The sequence below is a fragment of the Watersipora subatra genome, chromosome 2 (assembly GCF_963576615.1).
Source record: "Watersipora subatra chromosome 2, tzWatSuba1.1, whole genome shotgun sequence".
NCBI lineage: Eukaryota > Metazoa > Bryozoa > Gymnolaemata > Cheilostomatida > Watersiporidae > Watersipora > Watersipora subatra.
Genome location: NC_088709.1, coordinates 15,928,491 through 15,946,384, shown reverse-complemented (window position 1 = coordinate 15,946,384; position 17,894 = coordinate 15,928,491).

Below are 17,894 nucleotides of genomic sequence, written 5' to 3'. Positions count from 1 at the left end.
AGTGTGCATTTTATAATAGTAAGAGTGAGTGTACATTTTATAATAGTAAAAGTGAGTGCGCAGTTTATAATAGTAAGAGTGAATATGCAATTTATAATGATAAAAGCGAGTATGCATTTTATAATATTAAGAGTGAGTGTGCATTTTATAATAGTAAGAGTGAATATGCAAATTATAATGATATGAGTGAGTATGCATTTTATAATATTAAAAATGAATCTGCATTTTATTATAGTAAGAGTGAATGTGCAATTTATAATGTTAAAGTGAGTATGCATTTTATAATATTAAGAGTGAGTGTGCATTTTATAATAGTAAGAGTGAGTGTAAATTTTACAACAGTAAAAGTGAGTGTGCAGTTTATAATAGTAAGAGTGAATATGCAATTTATAATGATAAAAGTGAGTATGCAATTTATAATAATAAGAGGGAGTATTCATTTTATAATAATAAGAGTGAGTGTACATTTTATAATATTAAGAGTGAGTGTGCATTTTATGATAGTAAGAGTGAATATGCAATTTATAATGATAAAAGTGAGTATGCATTTTATAATATTAAGAGTGAGTGTGCATTTTATAATAACAAGAGTGAGTGTGCATTTTATAATATTAAGAGTGAGTGTGCATTTTATAATAGTACGAGTGATTATGCAATTTATAATGATAAAAGTGAGTATGCATTTTATAATAGTAAGAGTGAGGGTGCATTTTATATTAGTAAAAGTGACTCTGCATTTTATAACAGTAAGAGTGAATATGCAATTTATAATGATATGAGTGAGTATGCATTTTATAATATTAAAAGTGAATATGCATTTTATTATAGTAAGAGTGAATGTGCAATTTATAATGATAAAAGTGAGTATGCATTTTATAATATTAAGAGTGAGTGTGCATTTTATAAGAGTAAGAGTGAGTGTGCATTTAATAATAACAAGAGTGAGTGTGCATTTTATAATATTAAGAGTGAGTGTGCATTTTATAATAGTAAGAGTGAGGGTGCATTTTATATTAGTAAGAGTGAGTATGCATTTCATAATAGTAAGAGTGAGTGTGCATTTTATAATAATAATAGTGCGTGTGCATTTTATAATAGTAAGAGTGAGTATGCAATTTATAATGATAAGAGGGAGTATGCATTTCATAATAGTAAGAGTGAGTGTGCATTTTATAATAATAATAGTGCGTGTGCATTTTATAATAGTACGAGTGAGTATGCATTTTATAATAGTACAAGTGAGTGTACATTTTATAATAGTAAGAGTGAATATGCAACTTATAATGATAAAAGCGAGTATGCATTTTATAATATTAAGAGTGAGTGTGCATTTTATAATAGTAAGAGTGAGTATGCAATTTATAATGATAAGAGGAAGTATGCATTTCATAATAGTAAGAGTGAGTATGCATTTTATAATAGTAAGAGTGAATATGCAATTTATAATGATATGAGTGAGTGTGCATTTTATAATATTAAAAGTGAATCTGCATTTTATTATAGTAATAGTGAATGTGCAATTTATAATGATAAAAGTGAGTATGCATTTTATAATAGTAAGATTGAGTATGCAAATTATAATGATAAAAGTGAAAATGCATTTTATAATATTAAGAGTGAGTATGCATTTTATAATAGTAAGAGTTAGTGTGCATTTTATAATAGTAAGAGTGAGTATGCAAATTATAATGATAAAAGTGAAAATGCATTTTATAATATTAAGAGTGAGTGTGCATTTTATAATAGTAAGAGTGAATATGCAATTTATAATGATAAAAGTGAGTATGTACTTTATAATAGTAAGATTGAGTATGCATTTTATAATAGTAAGAGTTAGTGTGCATTTTATAACAGTAAGAGTGAATATGCAAATTATAATGATAAAAGTGAAAATGCATTTTATAATATTAAGAGTGAGTATACATTTTATAATAGTAAGAGTTAGTGTGCATTTTATAATAGTAAGAGTGAGTATGCAAATTATAATGATAAAAGTGAAAATGCATTTTATAATATTAAGAGTGAGTGTGCATTTTATAATAGTAAGAGTGAATATGCAATTTATAATGATAAAAGTAAGTATGTATTTTATAATAGTAAGATTGAGTATGCATTTTATAATAGTAAGAGTTAGTGTGCATTTTATAATAGTAAGAGTGAATATGCAAATTATAATGATAAAAGTGAAAATGCATTTTATAATATTAAGAGTGAGTATGCATTTTATAATAGTAAGAGTTAGTGTGCATTTTATAATAGTAAGAGTGAGTATGCAAATTATAATGATAAAAGTGAAAATGCATTTTATTATATTAAGAGTGAGTATGCATTTTATAATAGTAAGAGTTAGTGTGCATTTTATAATAGTAAGAGTGAATATGCAAATTATAATGATAAAAGTGAAAATGCATTTTATAATATTAAGAGTGAGTATGCATTTTATAATAGTAAGAGTTAGTGTGCATTTTATAATAGTAAGAGTGAGTATGCAAATTATAATGATAAAAGTGAAAATGCATTTTATAATATTAAGAGTGAGTGTGCATTTTATAATATTAAGAGTCAGTGTGCATTTTATAATAGTACGAGTGAGTGTGCATTTTATAATAGTAAGAGTTAATATGCAATTTATAATGATAAAAGTGAGTATGCATTTTATAATATTAAGAGTGAGTGTGCATTTTATAATAGTAAGAGTGAGTGTACATTTTATAATAGTAAGAGTGAGTGTGCATTTTATAATAGTAAGAGTGAATGTGCAATTTATAATGATAAAAGTGAGTATGCATTTTATAATATTAAGAGTGAGTGTGCATTTTATAATAGTAAGAGTGAGTGTACATTTTATAATAGTAAGAGTGAGTGTGCATTTTATAATAGTAAGAGCGAATATACAATTTATAATGATTAAAGCGAATATGCATTTTATAATATTAAGAGTCAGTGTGCATTTTATAATAGTACGAGTGAGTGTGCATTTTATAATAGTAAGAGTGAATATGCAATTTATAATGATAAAAGTGAGTATGCATGTTATAATATTAAGAGTGAGTGTGCATTTTATAATAGTAAGAGTGAATGTGCAATTTATAATAGTAAGAGTGAATGTGCAATTTATAATGATAAAAGTGAGTATGCATTTTATAATATTAAGAGTGAGTGTGCATTTTATAATAGTAAGAGTGAGTGTACATTTTATAATAGTAAGAGTGAGTGTGCATTTTATAATAGTAAGAGTGAATGTGCAATTTATAATGATAAAAGTGAGTATGCATTCTATAATATTAAGAGTGAGTGTGCATTTTATAATAGTAAGAGTGAGTGTACATTTTATAATAGTAAGAGTGAGTGTGCATTTTATAATAGTAAGAGTGAATGTGCTATTTATAATGATAAAAGTGAGTATGCATTTTATAATATTAAGAGTGAGTGTGCATTTTATAATAGTAAGAGTGAGTGTACATTTTATAATAGTAAGAGTGAGTGTGCATTTTATAATAGTAAGAGCGAATATGCAATTTATAATGATTAAAGCGAGTATGCATTTTATAATAGTACGAGTGAGTATGCATTTTATATTAGTAAAAGTGACTCTGCATTTTATAATAGTAAGAGTGAATATGCAAATTATAATGATATGAGTGAGTATGCATTTTATAATATTAAAAATGAATCTGCATTTTATTATAGTAAGAGTGAATGTGCAATTTATAATGTTAAAGTGAGTATGCATTTTATAATATTAAGAGTGAGTGTGCATTTTATAATAGTAAGAGTGAGTGTAATTTTTATAACAGTAAAAGTGAGTGTGCAGTTTATAATAGTAAGAGTGAATATGCAATTTATAATGATAAAAGCGAGTATGCATTTTATAATATTAAGAGTGAGTGTGCATTTCATAATAGTAAGAGTGAGTGTACATTTTATAATAATAAGAGTGAGTGTGCATTTTATAATAGTAAGAGTGAGTGTACATTTTATAATAGTAAAAGTGAGTGTGCAGTTTATAATAGTAAGAGTGAATATGCAATTTATAATGATAAAAGCGAGTATGCATTTTATAATATTAAGAGTGAGTGTGCATTTTATAATAGTTAGAGTGAATGTGCAATTTATAATGATAAAAGTGAGTATGCATTTTATAATATTAAGAGTGAGTGTGCATTTCATAATAGTAAGAGTGAGTGTACATTTTATAATAATAAGAGTGAGTGTGCATTTTATAATAGTAAGAGTGAGTGTACATTTTATAATAGTAAGAGTGAGTGTGCATTTTATAATAGTAAGAGCGAATATGCAATTTATAATGATTAAAGCGAGTATGCATTTTATAATAATAAGAGTGAGTGTGCATTTTATAATAATAATAGTGCTGGTGCATTTTATAATAGTAAGAGTGAGTGTGCATTTTATAATAGTAAGATTGAATATGCAATTTATAATGATAAAAGTGACTATACATTTTATAATAGTAAGAGTGAGTGTGCATTTTATAATAGTAAGAGTGAGTATGCAATTTGTAATGATAAGAGGGAGTATGCATTTCATAATAGTAAGAGTGAGTGTGCATTTTATAATAGTAAGAGTGAGTGTACATTTTATAATAGTAAGAGTGGCTATGCATTTTATAATATTAAGAGTGAGTGTGCATTTCATAATAATAAGAGTGAGTGTGCATTTTATAATAATAATAGTGCTGGTGCATTTTATAATAGTAAGAATGAGTGTTCTTTTTATAATAATAATAGTGTGTGTGCATTTTATAATAGTACAAGTGAGTGTACATTTTTTAATAGTAAGAGTGAATATGCAACTTATAATGATAAAAGTGAGTATGCATTTTATAATATTAAGAGTGAGTGTGAATTTTATAATAGTAAGAATGAGCGTGCATTTTATAATAATAATAGTGCTGGTGCATTTTATAATAGTAAGAGTGAGTGTGCATTTTATAATAGTAAGATTGAATATGCAATTTATAATGATAAAAGTGACTATACATTTTATAATAGTAAGAGTGAATGTAAATTTTATAATAATAAAAGTGAGTATGCAATTTATAATGATAAGAGTGAGCATGCATTTTATAATAGTAAGAGTGAGTGTGCGTTTTATAATAGTAAGATTGAGTATGCAATTTATAATGATAAGAGGGAGAATGCATTTCATAATAGTAAGAGTGAGTGTGCATTTTATAATAGTAAGAGTGAGTAAGCAATTTATAATGATAAGAGGGAGTATGCATTTCATAATAGTAAGAGTGAGTGTGCATTTTATAATAATAAGAGTGAATGTAAATTTTATATTAATAAGAGTGAGCATGCAATTTATAATGATAAGAGTGAGCATGCATTTTATAATAGTAAGAGTGAGTATGCATTTTATAATAGTAAGAGTGGGTACGCAATTTATAATGATAAGAGGGAGTATGCAATTTATAATATTAAGAGTGAGTGTGCATTTTATAATAATAAGAGTGAGTGTACATTTTTTAATATTAAGAGTGAGTGTGCATTTTTTAATAGTAAGAAAGAGTATTCACTTTATAATCATAAGAGTGAATGTAAATTTTATAATAATAAGAGTGAGTGTGCATTTTATAATAATAATAGTGCGTGTGCATTTTATAATAGTACGAGTGAGTGTACATTTTATAATAGTAAGAGTGAATATGCAACTTATAATGATAAAAGCGAGTATGCATTTTATAATATTAAGAGTGAGTGTGCATTTTATAATAGTAAAAGTGAGTGTGCATTTTATAATAGTAAGAGTGAATATGCAATTTATAATAGTAAGAGAGAGTATGCAATTTATAATGATAAGAGGGAGTATGCATTTCATAATAGTAAGAGTGAGTGTGCATTTTATAATAATAATAGTGCGTGTGCATTTTATAATAGTACGAGTGAGTGTACATTTTATAATAGTAAGAGTGAATATGCAACTTATAATGATAAAAGCGAGTATGCATTTTATAATATTAAGAGTGAGTGTGCATTTTATAATAGTAAAAGTGAGTGTGCATTTTATAATAGTAAGAGTGAATATGCAATTTATAATAGTAAGAGAGAGTATGCAATTTATAATGATAAGAGGGAGTATGCATTTCATAATATTAAGAGTGAGTGTGCATTTCATAATAGTAAAAGTGAGTATGCGCTTTATAATAGTAAGAGTGAGTACGCAATTTATAATGATAAGAGGGAGTATGCATTTTATAATATTAGGAGTGAGTGTGCACTTTATAATAATAAGAGTGAGTGTACATTTTATAATATTAAGAGTGAGTGTGCATTTTTCAATAATAAGCGTGAGTATTCACTTTATAATAATAAAAATGAATGTAAATTTTATCATAATAAGAGTGAGTGTGTATTTTATAATATTAAGAGTGAGTGTACATTTTATAATATTAAGAGTGAGTGTGCATTTTATGATAGTAAGAGTGAATATGCAATTTATAATGATAAAAGTGAGTATGCATTTTAGAATATTAAGAATGAGTGTGCATTTCATAATAGTAAGAGTGAGTATACATTTTATAATAACAAGAGTTAATATGCAATTTATAATAGTAAGAGTGAGTATGCAATTTATAATGATAAGAGGGAGTGTGCATTTTATAATAATAATAGTGCTTGTGCATTTTGTAATAGTACGAGTGAGTGTGCATTTTATAATAGTACGAGTGAGTGTGCATTTCATAATAGTAAGAGGGAATATGCAATTTATAATGATAAAAGTGAGTACGCATTTCATAATATTAAGAGTGAGTGAGCATTTCATAATAGTAAGAGTGAGTATGCATTTTATAATAGTAAGAGTGAACATGCAATTTATAATTATATGTGTGAGTGTGCATTTTATAATATTAAAAGTGAATCTGCATTTTATTATAGTAAGAGTGAATGTGCAATTTATAATGATAAAAGTGAAAATGCATTTTATAATATTAAGAGTGAGTGTGCATTTTATAATAATAAGAGTGAGTGTGCATTTTATAATATTAAGAGTCAGAGTGCATTTTATAATAGTACGAGTGAGTGTGCATTTTATAATAGTAGGAGTGAATATGCAATTTATAATGATAAAAGTGAGTATGCATTTTATAATAGTTAGAGTGAGTATGCAATTTATAATGATAAAAGTGAGTATGCATTTTATAATATTAAGAGTGAGTGTGCATTTTATAATAGTAAGAGTGAGTGTACATTTTATAATAGTAAGAGTGAATGTGCATTTTATAATAGTAAGAGCGAATATGCAATTTATAATGATTAAAGCGAGTATGCATTTTATAATAATAAGAGTGAGTGTGCATTTTATAATAATAATAGTGCTTGTGCATTTTATAATAGTAAGAATGAGTGTTCTTTTTATAATAATAATAGTGTGTGTGCGCATTTTATAATAGTACAAGTGAGTGTACATTTTATAATAGTAAGAGTGAATATGCAACTTATAATGATAAAAGTGAGGATGCATTTTATAATATTAAGAGTGAGTGTGAATTTTATAATAGTAAGAATGAGCGTGCATTTTATAATAATAATAGTGCTGGTGCATTTTATAATAGTAAGAGTGAGTGTGCATTTTATAATAGTAAGATTGAATATGCAATTTTTAATGATAAAAGTGACAATACATTTTATAATAGTAAGAGTGAGTGTGCGTTTTATAATAGTAAGAGTGAGTATGCAATTTATAATGATAAGAGGGAGTATGCATTTCATCATAGTAAGAGTGAGTGTGCATTTTATAATAGTAAGAGTGAGTGTACATTTTATAATAGTAAGAGTGACTATGCATTTTATAATATTAAGAGTGAGTGTGCATTTTATAATAATAAGAGTGAATGTAAATTTTATAATAATAAAAGTGAGTATGCATTTTATAATGATAAGAGTGAGCATGCATTTTATAATAGTAAGAGTGAGTGTGCGTTTTATAATAGTAAGAGTGAGTATGCAATTTATAATGATAAGAGGGAGAATGCATTTCATAATAGTAAGAGTGAGTGTGCATTTTATAATAGTAAGAGTGAGTATGCAATTTATAATGATAAGAGGGAGTATGCATTTCATAATAGTAAGAGTGAGTGTGCATTTTATAATAATAAGAGTGAATGTAAATTTTATAATAATAAGAGTGAGCATGCAATTTATAATGATAAGAGTGAGCATGCATTTTATAATAGTAAGAGTGAGTATGCATTTTTAATAGTAAGAGTGAGTACGCAATTTATAATGATAAGAGGGAGTATGCAATTTATAATATTAAGAGTGAGTGTGCATTTTATAATAATAAGAGTGAGTGTACATTTTTTAATATTAAGAGTGAGTGTGCATTTTTTAATAGTAAGAGTGAATATGCAACTTATAATGATAAAAGCGAGTATGCATTTTATAATATTAAGAGTGAGTGTGCATTTTATAATAGTAAGAGTGAGTATGCATTTTATAATATTAAGAGTGAGTGTGCATTTTATAATAATAAGAGTGAGTGTACATTTTTTAATATTACGAGTGAGTGTGCATTTTGTAATAGTAAGAGTGAGTGTACATTATATAAGAGCAAGAGTGAGTGTACATTTTATAATAGTAAGAGTGAATGTGCATTTTATAATAGTAAGAGCGAATATGCAATTTATAATGATTAAAGCGAGTATGCATTTTATAATAATAAGAGTGAGTGTGCATTTTATAATAATAATAGTGCTTGTGCATTTTATAATAGTAAGAATGAGTGTTCTTTTTATAATAATAACAGTGTGTGTGCGAATTTTATAATAGTACAAGTGAGTGTACATTTTATAATAGTAAGAGTGAATATGCAACTTATAATGATAAAAGTGAGGATGCATTTTATAATATTAAGAGTGTGAATTTTATAATAGTAAGAATGAGCGTGCATTTTATAATAATAATAGTGCGTGTGCATTTTATAATAGCAAGAGTGAGTGTGCATTTTATAATAGTAAGTGTGAATATGCAATTTATAATGATAAAAGTGAGTATGCATTTTATAATATTAAGAGTGAGTGTGCATTTTATAATATTAAGAGTGAGTGTGCATTTCATAATAGTAAGAGTGAGTATGCAATTTATAATGATAAGAGGGAGTATGCATTTCATAATAGTAAGAGTGAGTGTGCATTTTATAATAGTAAGAGTGAGTGTGCATTTTATAATAGTAAGTGTGAATATGCAATTTATAATGATAAAAGTGAGTATGCATTTTATAATATTAAGAGTGAGTGTGCATTTTATAATATTAAGAGTGAGTGTGCATTTCATAATAGTAAGAGTGAGTATGCAATTTATAATGATAAGAGGGAGTATGCATTTCATAATAGTAAGAGTGAGTGTGCATTTTATAATAGTAAGAGTGAGTGTACATTTTATAATAGTAAGAGTGGCTATGCATTTTATAATATTAAGAGTGAGTGTGCATTTTATAATAATAAGAGTGAATGTAAATTTTATAATAATAAGAGTGAGCATGCAATTTATAATGATAAAAGTGAGTATGCATTTTATAATAGTAAGAGTGAGCATGCATTTTATAATAGTAAGAGTGAGTATGCATTTTATAATAGTAAGAATGAGTACGCAATTTATAATGATAAGAGGGAGTATGCAATTTATAATATTAAGAGTGAGTGTGCATTTTATAATAGTAAGAGTGAGTATGCAATTTATAATGATAAGAGGGAGAATGCATTTCATAATAGTAAGAGTGAGTGTGCATTTTATAATAGTAAGAGTGAGTATGCAATTTATAATGATAAGAGGGAGTATGCATTTCATAATAGTAAGAGTGAGTGCGCATTTTATAATAATAAGAGTGAATGTAAATTTTATAATAATAAGAGTGAGCATGCAATTTATAATGATAAGAGTGAGCATGCATTTTATAATAGTAAGAGTGAGTATGCATTTTATAATAGTAAGAGTGAGTACGCAATTTATAATGATAAGAGGGAGTATGCAATTTATAATATTAAGAGTGAGTGTGCATTTTATAATAATAAGAGTGAGTGTACATTTTTTAATATTAAGAGTGAGTGTGCATTTTATAATAGTAAGAGTGAGTGTGCATTTTATAATAATAAGAGTGAGTGTGCATTTTTTAATGTTAAGAGTGAGTGCGCATTTTTTAATAGTAAGAAAGAGTATTCACTTTATAATAATAAGAGTGAATGTAAATTTTACAATAATAAGAGTGAGTGTGCATTTTATAATAATAATAGTGCGTGTGCATTTTATAATAGTAAGAGTGAGTATGCGTTTTATAATAGTAAGAGTGAATATGCAATTTATAATGATAAGAGGGAGAATGCATTTCATAATAGTAAGAGTGAGTGTGCATTTTATAATAGTAAGAGTGAGTATGCAATTTATAATGATAAGAGGGAATATGCATTTCATAATAGTAAGAGTGAGTGTGCATTTTATAATAATAAGAGTGAGTGTGCATTTTTTAATGTTAAGAGTGAGTGCGCATTTTTTAATAGTAAGAAAGAGTATTCACTTTATAATAATAAGAGTGAATGTAAATTTTATAATAATAAGAGTGAGGATGCATTTTATAATAATAATAGTGCGTGTGCATTTTACAATAGTAAGAGTGAGTGTACATTTTATAATAGTAAGAGTGAATATGCAACTTATAATGATAAAAGCGAGTATGCATTTTATAATATTAAGAGTGAGTGTGCATTTTATAATAGTAAGAGTGAGTGTGCTTTTTATAATAATAAGAGTGAGTGTACATTTTATAATATTAAGAGTGAGTGTGCATTTTTTAATAGTAAAAGTGAGTCTTCACTTTATAATAAAAAGAGTGAATGAAAATTTTATAATAATAAGAGTGAGTGTGCATTTTGTAATAGGAAGAGTGAGTGTACATTTTATAATAGTAAGAGTGAGTGTGCATTTTATAATAGTAAGAGTGAATATGCAATTTATAATGATAAAAGTGAGTATGCATTTTATAATATTAAGAGTGAGTGTGCATTTTATAATATTAAGAGTGAGTGTGCATTTCATAATAGTAAGAGTGAGTATGCATTTTATAATAGTAAGAGTGAGTATGCAATTTATAATGATAAGAGGGAGTATGCATTTCATAATAGTAAGAGTGAGTGTGCATTTTATAATAATAATAGTGCGTGTGCATTTTATAATAGTACGAGTGAGTATGCATTTTATAATAGTACAAGTGAGTGTACATTTTATAATAGTAAGAGTGAATATGCAACTTATAATGATAAAAGCGTGTATGCATTTTATAATATTAAGAGTGAGTGTGCATTTTATAATAGTAAGAGTGAGTATGCAATTTATAATGATAAGAGGAAGTATGCATTTCATAATAGTAAGAGTGAGTATGCATTTTATAATAGTAAGAGTGAATATGCAATTTATAATGATATGAGTGAGTGTGCATTTTATGATATTAAAAGTGAATCTGCATTTTATTATAGTAATAGTGAATGTGCAATTTATAATGATAAAAGTGAGTATGCATTTTATAATAGTAAGATTGAGTATGCAAATTATAATGATAAAAGTGAAAATGCATTTTATAATATTAAGAGTGAGTATGCATTTTATAATAGTAAGAGTTAGTGTGCATTTTATAATAGTAAGAGTGAGTATGCAAATTATAATGATAAAAGTGAAAATGCATTTTATAATATTAAGAGTGAGTGTGCATTTTATAATAGTAAGAGTGAATATGCAATTTATAATGATAAAAGTGAGTATGTACTTTATAATAGTAAGATTGAGTATGCATTTTATAATAGTAAGAGTTAGTGTGCATTTTATAACAGTAAGAGTGAATATGCAAATTATAATGATAAAAGTGAAAATGCATTTTATAATATTAAGAGTGAGTATACATTTTATAATAGTAAGAGTTAGTGTGCATTTTATAATAGTAAGAGTGAGTATGCAAATTATAATGATAAAAGTGAAAATGCATTTTATAATATTAAGAGTGAGTGTGCATTTTATAATAGCAAGAGTGAATATGCAATTTATAATGATAAAAGTGAGTATGCATGTTATAATATTAAGAGTGAGTGTGCATTTTATAATAGTAAGAGTGAGTGTACATTTTATAATAGTAAGAGTGAGTGTGCATTTTATAATAGTAAGAGTGAATGTACAATTTATAATGATAAAAGTGAGTATGCATTTTATAATATTAAGAGTGAGTGTGCATTTTATAATAGTAAGAGTGAGTGTACATTTTATAATAGTAAGAGTGAGTGTGCATTTTATAATAGTAAGAGTGAATGTGCAATTTATAATGATAAAAGTGAGTATGCATTTTATAATATTAAGAGTGAGTGTGCATTTTATAATAGTAAGAGTGAGTGTACATTTTAAAATAGTAAGAGTGAGTGTGCATTTTATAATAGTAAGAGCGAATATGCAATTTATAATGATTAAAGCGAGTATGCATTTTATAATAGTACGAGTGAGTATGCATTTTATATTAGTAAAAGTGACTCTGCATTTTATAATAGTAAGAGTGAATATGCAAATTATAATGATATGAGTGAGTATGCATTTTATAATATTAAAAATGAATCTGCATTTTATTATAGTAAGAGTGAATGTGCAATTTATAATGTTAAAGTGAGTATGCATTTTATAATATTAAGAGTGAGTGTGCATTTTATAATAGTAAGAGTGAGTGTAAATTTTATAACAGTAAAAGTGAGTGTGCAGTTTATAATAGTAAGAGTGAATATGCAATTTATAATGATAAAAGCGAGTATGCATTTTATAATATTAAGAGTGAGTGTGTGCATTTCATAATAGTAAGAGTGAGTGTACATTTTATAATAATAAGAGTGAGTGTGCATTTTATAATAGTAAGAGTGAGTGTACATTTTATAATAGTAAAAGTGAGTGTGCAGCTTATAATAGTAAGAGTGAATATGCAATTTATAATGATAAAAGCGAGTATGCATTTTATAATATTAAGAGTGAGTGTGCATTTTATAATAGTAAGAGTGAATATGCAAATTATAATGATATGAGTGAGTATGCATTTTATAATATTAAAAATGAATCTGCATTTTATTATAGTAAGAGTGAATGTGCAATTTATAATGTTAAAGTGAGTATGCATTTTATAATATTAAGAGTGAGTGTGCATTTTATAATAGTAAGAGTGAGTGTAAATTTTATAACAGTAAAAGTGAGTGTGCAGTTTATAATAGTAAGAGTGAATATGCAATTTATAATGATAAAAGTGAGTATGCAATTTATAATAATAAGAGGGAGTATTCATTTTATAATAATAAGAGTGAGTGTACATTTTATAATATTAAGAGTGAGTGTGCATTTTATGATAGTAAGAGTGAATATGCAATTTATAATGATAAAAGTGAGTATGCATTTTATAATATTAAGAGTGAGTGTGCATTTTATAATAACAAGAGTGAGCGTGCATTTTATAATATTAAGAGTGAGTGTGCATTTTATAATAGTACGAGTGATTATGCAATTTATAATGACAAAAGTGAGTATGCATTTTATAATAGTAAGAGTGAGGGTGCATTTTATATTAGTAAAAGTGACTCTGCATTTTATAACAGTAAGAGTGAATATGCAATTTATAATGATATGAGTGAGTATGCATTTTATAATATTAAAAGTGAATATGCATTTTATTATAGTAAGAGTGAATGTGCAATTTATAATGATAAAAGTGAGTATGCATTTTATAATATTAAGAGTGAGTGTGCATTTTATAAGAGTAAGAGTGAGTGTGCATTTAATAATAACAAGAGTGAGTGTGCATTTTATAATATTAAGAGTGAGTGTGCATTTTATAATAGTAAGAGTGAGGGTGCATTTTATATTAGTAAAAGTGACTCTGCATTTTATAACAGTAAGAGTGAATATGCAATTTATAATGATATGAGTGAGTATGCATTTTATAATAATCAGAGTATGAATTTTATAATAGTAAGAGTGATTGTGCATTTTATAATAGTAAAAGTGAGTATGCATTTTATAATAGTAAGAGTGAGTACGCAATTTATAATGATAAGAGGGAGTATGCATTTTAAAATATTAGGAATGAGCGTGCACTTTATAATAATAAGAGTGAGTATTCACTTTATAATAATAAGAGTGAATGTAAATTTTATAATAATCAGAGCGAGTGTGCATTTTATAATAGTAAGAGTGAGTGTACATTTTATAATATTAAGAGTGAGTGAGCATTTTATGATAGTAAGAGTGAATATGCAATTTATAACGATAAAAGTGAGTATGCATTTTATAATATTAAGAGTGAGTGTGCATTTCATAATAGTAAGAGTGAATGTAAATTTTATAATAATAAAAGTGAGTATGCAATTTATAATGATAAGAGTTAGCATGCATTTAATAATAGTAAGAGTGAGTGTGCGTTTTATAATAGTAAGAGTGAATATGCAATTTATAATGATAAGAGGGAGAATGCATTTCATAATAGTAAGAGTGAGTGTGCATTTTATAATAGTAAGAGTGAGTATGCAATTTATAATGATAAGAGGGAGTATGCATTTCATAATAGTAAGAGTGAGTGTGCATTTTATAATAATAAGAGTGAGTGTGCATTTTTTAATGTTAAGAGTGAGTGCGCATTTTTTAATAGTAAGAAAGAGTATTCACTTTATAATAATAAGAGTGAATGTAAATTTTATAATAATAAGAGTGAGTGTGCATTTTATAATAATAATAGTGCGTGTGCATTTTACAATAGTAAGAGTGAGTGTACATTTTATAATAGTAAGAGTGAATATGCAACTTATAATGATAAAAGCGAGTATGCATTTTATAATATTAAGAGTGAGTGTGCATTTTATAATAGTAAGAGTGAGTGTGCATTTTATAATAAGAATAGTGCTTGTGCATTTTATAATAGTACGAGTGATTGTGCATTTTATAATAGTAAGAGTGAATATGCAATTTATAATGATAAAAGTGAGTACGCATTTTATAATAGTAAGAGTGAGTATGCATTTTATAATATTAAGAGTGAGTGTGCTTTTTATAATAATAAGAGTGAGTGTACATTTTATAATATTAAGAGTGAGTGTGCATTTTTTAATAGTAAAAGTGAGTCTTCACTTTATAATTAAAAGAGTGAATGAAAATTTTATAATAATAAGAGTGAGTGTGCATTTTGTAATAGGAAGAGTGAGTGTACATTTTATAATAGTAAGAGTGAGTGTGCATTTTATAATAGTAAGAGTGAATATGCAATTTATAATGATAAAAGTGAGTATGCATTTTATAATATTAAGAGTGAGTGTGCATTTTATAATATTAAGAGTGAGTGTGCATTTCATAATAGTAAAAGTGAGTATGCATTTTATAATAGTAAGAGTGAGTACGCAATTTATAATGATAAGAGGGAGTATGCATTTTAAAATATTAGGAATGAGCGTGCACTTTATAATAATAAGAGTGAGTATTCACTTTATAATAATAAGAGTGAACGTAAATTTTATAATAATCAGAGCGAGTGTGCATTTTATAATAGTAAGAGTGAGTGTACATTTTATAATATTAAGAGTGAGTGAGCATTTTATGATAGTAAGAGTGAATATGCAATTTATAACGATAAAAGTGAGTATGCATTTTATAATATTAAGAGTGAGTGTGCATTTCATAATAGTAAGAGTGAATATGCAATTTATAATAGTAAGAGTGAGTATGCAAATTATAATAATAATAGTGCTTGTGCATTTTATAATATTATGAGTGAGTGTGCATTTTATAATATTAAGAGTCAGTGTGCATTTTATAATATTAAAAGTGAGTGTGCATTTTATAATAGTACGAGTGAGTGTGCATTTTATAATAGTAAGAGTGAATATGCAATTTATAATGATAAAAGTGAGTATGCATTTTATAATAGTAAGAGTGAGGGTGCATTTTATATTAGTAAAAGTGACTTTGCATTTTATAACAGTAAGAGTGAATATTCAAATTATAATGATATGAGTGAGTATGCATTTTATAATATTAAAAGTGAAACTGCATTTTATTATAGGAAGAGTGAATGTGCAATTTATAATGATAAAATTGAGTATGCTTTTTATAATATTAAGAGTGAGTGTGCATTTTATAATAGTAAAAGTGAGTGTACATTTTATAACAGTAAAAGTGAGTGTGCATTTTATAATAGTAAGAGAGAATATGCAATTTATAATGAGAAAAGCGAGTATGCATTTTATAATATTCAGAGTGAGTGTGCATTTTATAATAGTAAGAGTGAATGTGCAATTTATAATGATAAAAGTGAGTATGCATTTTATAATATTAAGAGTGAGTGTGCATTTTATAATAGTAAGAGTGAGTGTACATTTTATAATAGTAAGAGTGAGTGTGCATTTTATAATAGTAAGAGCGAATATGCAATTTATAATGATAAAAGTGAGTATGCATTTTATAATAATAAGAGTGAGTGTGCATTTTATAATAGTAAGAGTAAATATGCAATTTATAATGATATGAGTGAGTGTGCATTTTATAATATTAAAAGTGAGTGTGCATTTTATAATAGTAAGAGTGAGTGTACATTTTATAATAGTAAGAGTGAGTGTGCATTTTATAATAGTAAGAGCGAACATGCAATTTATAATGATAAAAGCGAGTATGCATTTTATAATATTCAGAGTGAGTGTGCATTTTATAATAGTGAGAGTGAATGTGCAATTTATAATGATAAAAGTGAGTATGCATTTTATAATATTAAGAGTGAGTGTGCATTTTATAATAGTAAAAGTGAGTGTACATTTTATAACAGTAAAAGTGAGTGTGCATTTTATAATAGTAAGAGTGAATATGCAATTTATAATGATAAAAGCGAGTATGCATTTTATAATATTCAGAGTGAGTGTGCATTTTATAATAGTAGGAGTGAATGTGCAATTTATAATGATAAAAGTGAGTATGCATTTTATAATATTAAGAGTGAGTGTACATTTTATAATAGTAAGAGTGTGTGTGCATTTTATAATAGTAAGAGTGAATATGCAATTTATAATGATAAAAGTGGGTATGCATTTTATAATATTAAAAGTGAGGGTGCATTTTATATGATTAAAAGTGAGTCTGCATTTTATAACAGTAAGAGTGAATATGCAAATTATAATGATATGAGTGAGTGTGCATTTTATAATATTAAAAGTGAGGGTGCATTTTATATTATTAAAAGTGAGTCTGCATTTTATAACAGTAAGAGTGAATATGCAATTTATAATGATATGAGTGAGTGTGCATTTTATAATATTTAAAGTGAATCTGCATTTTATTATAGTAAGAGTGAATGTGCAATTTATAATGATAAAAGTGAGTATGCATTTTATAATATTAAGAGTGAGTGTGCATTTTATAATAACAAGAGTGAGTGTGCATTTTATAATAGTAAGAGTGACTATGCATTTGATAATATTAAGAGTGAGTGTGCATTTTATAATAATAAGAGTGAATGTAAATTTTATAATAATAAAAGTGAGTATGCAATTTATAATGATAAGAGTTAGCATGCATTTAATAATAGTAAGAGTGAGTGTGCGTTTTATAATAGTAAGAGTGAATATGCAATTTATAATGATAAGAGGGAGAATGCATTTCATAATAGTAAGAGTGAGTGTGCATTTTATAATAGTAAGAGTGAGTATGCAATTTATAATGATAAGAGGGAGTATGCATTTCATAATAGTAAGAGTGAGTGTGCATTTTATAATAATAAGAGTGAGTGTGCATTTTTTAATGTTAAGAGTGAGTGCGCATTTTTTAATAGTAAGAAAGAGTATTCACTTTATAATAATAAGAGTGAATGTAAATTTTATAATAATAAGAGTG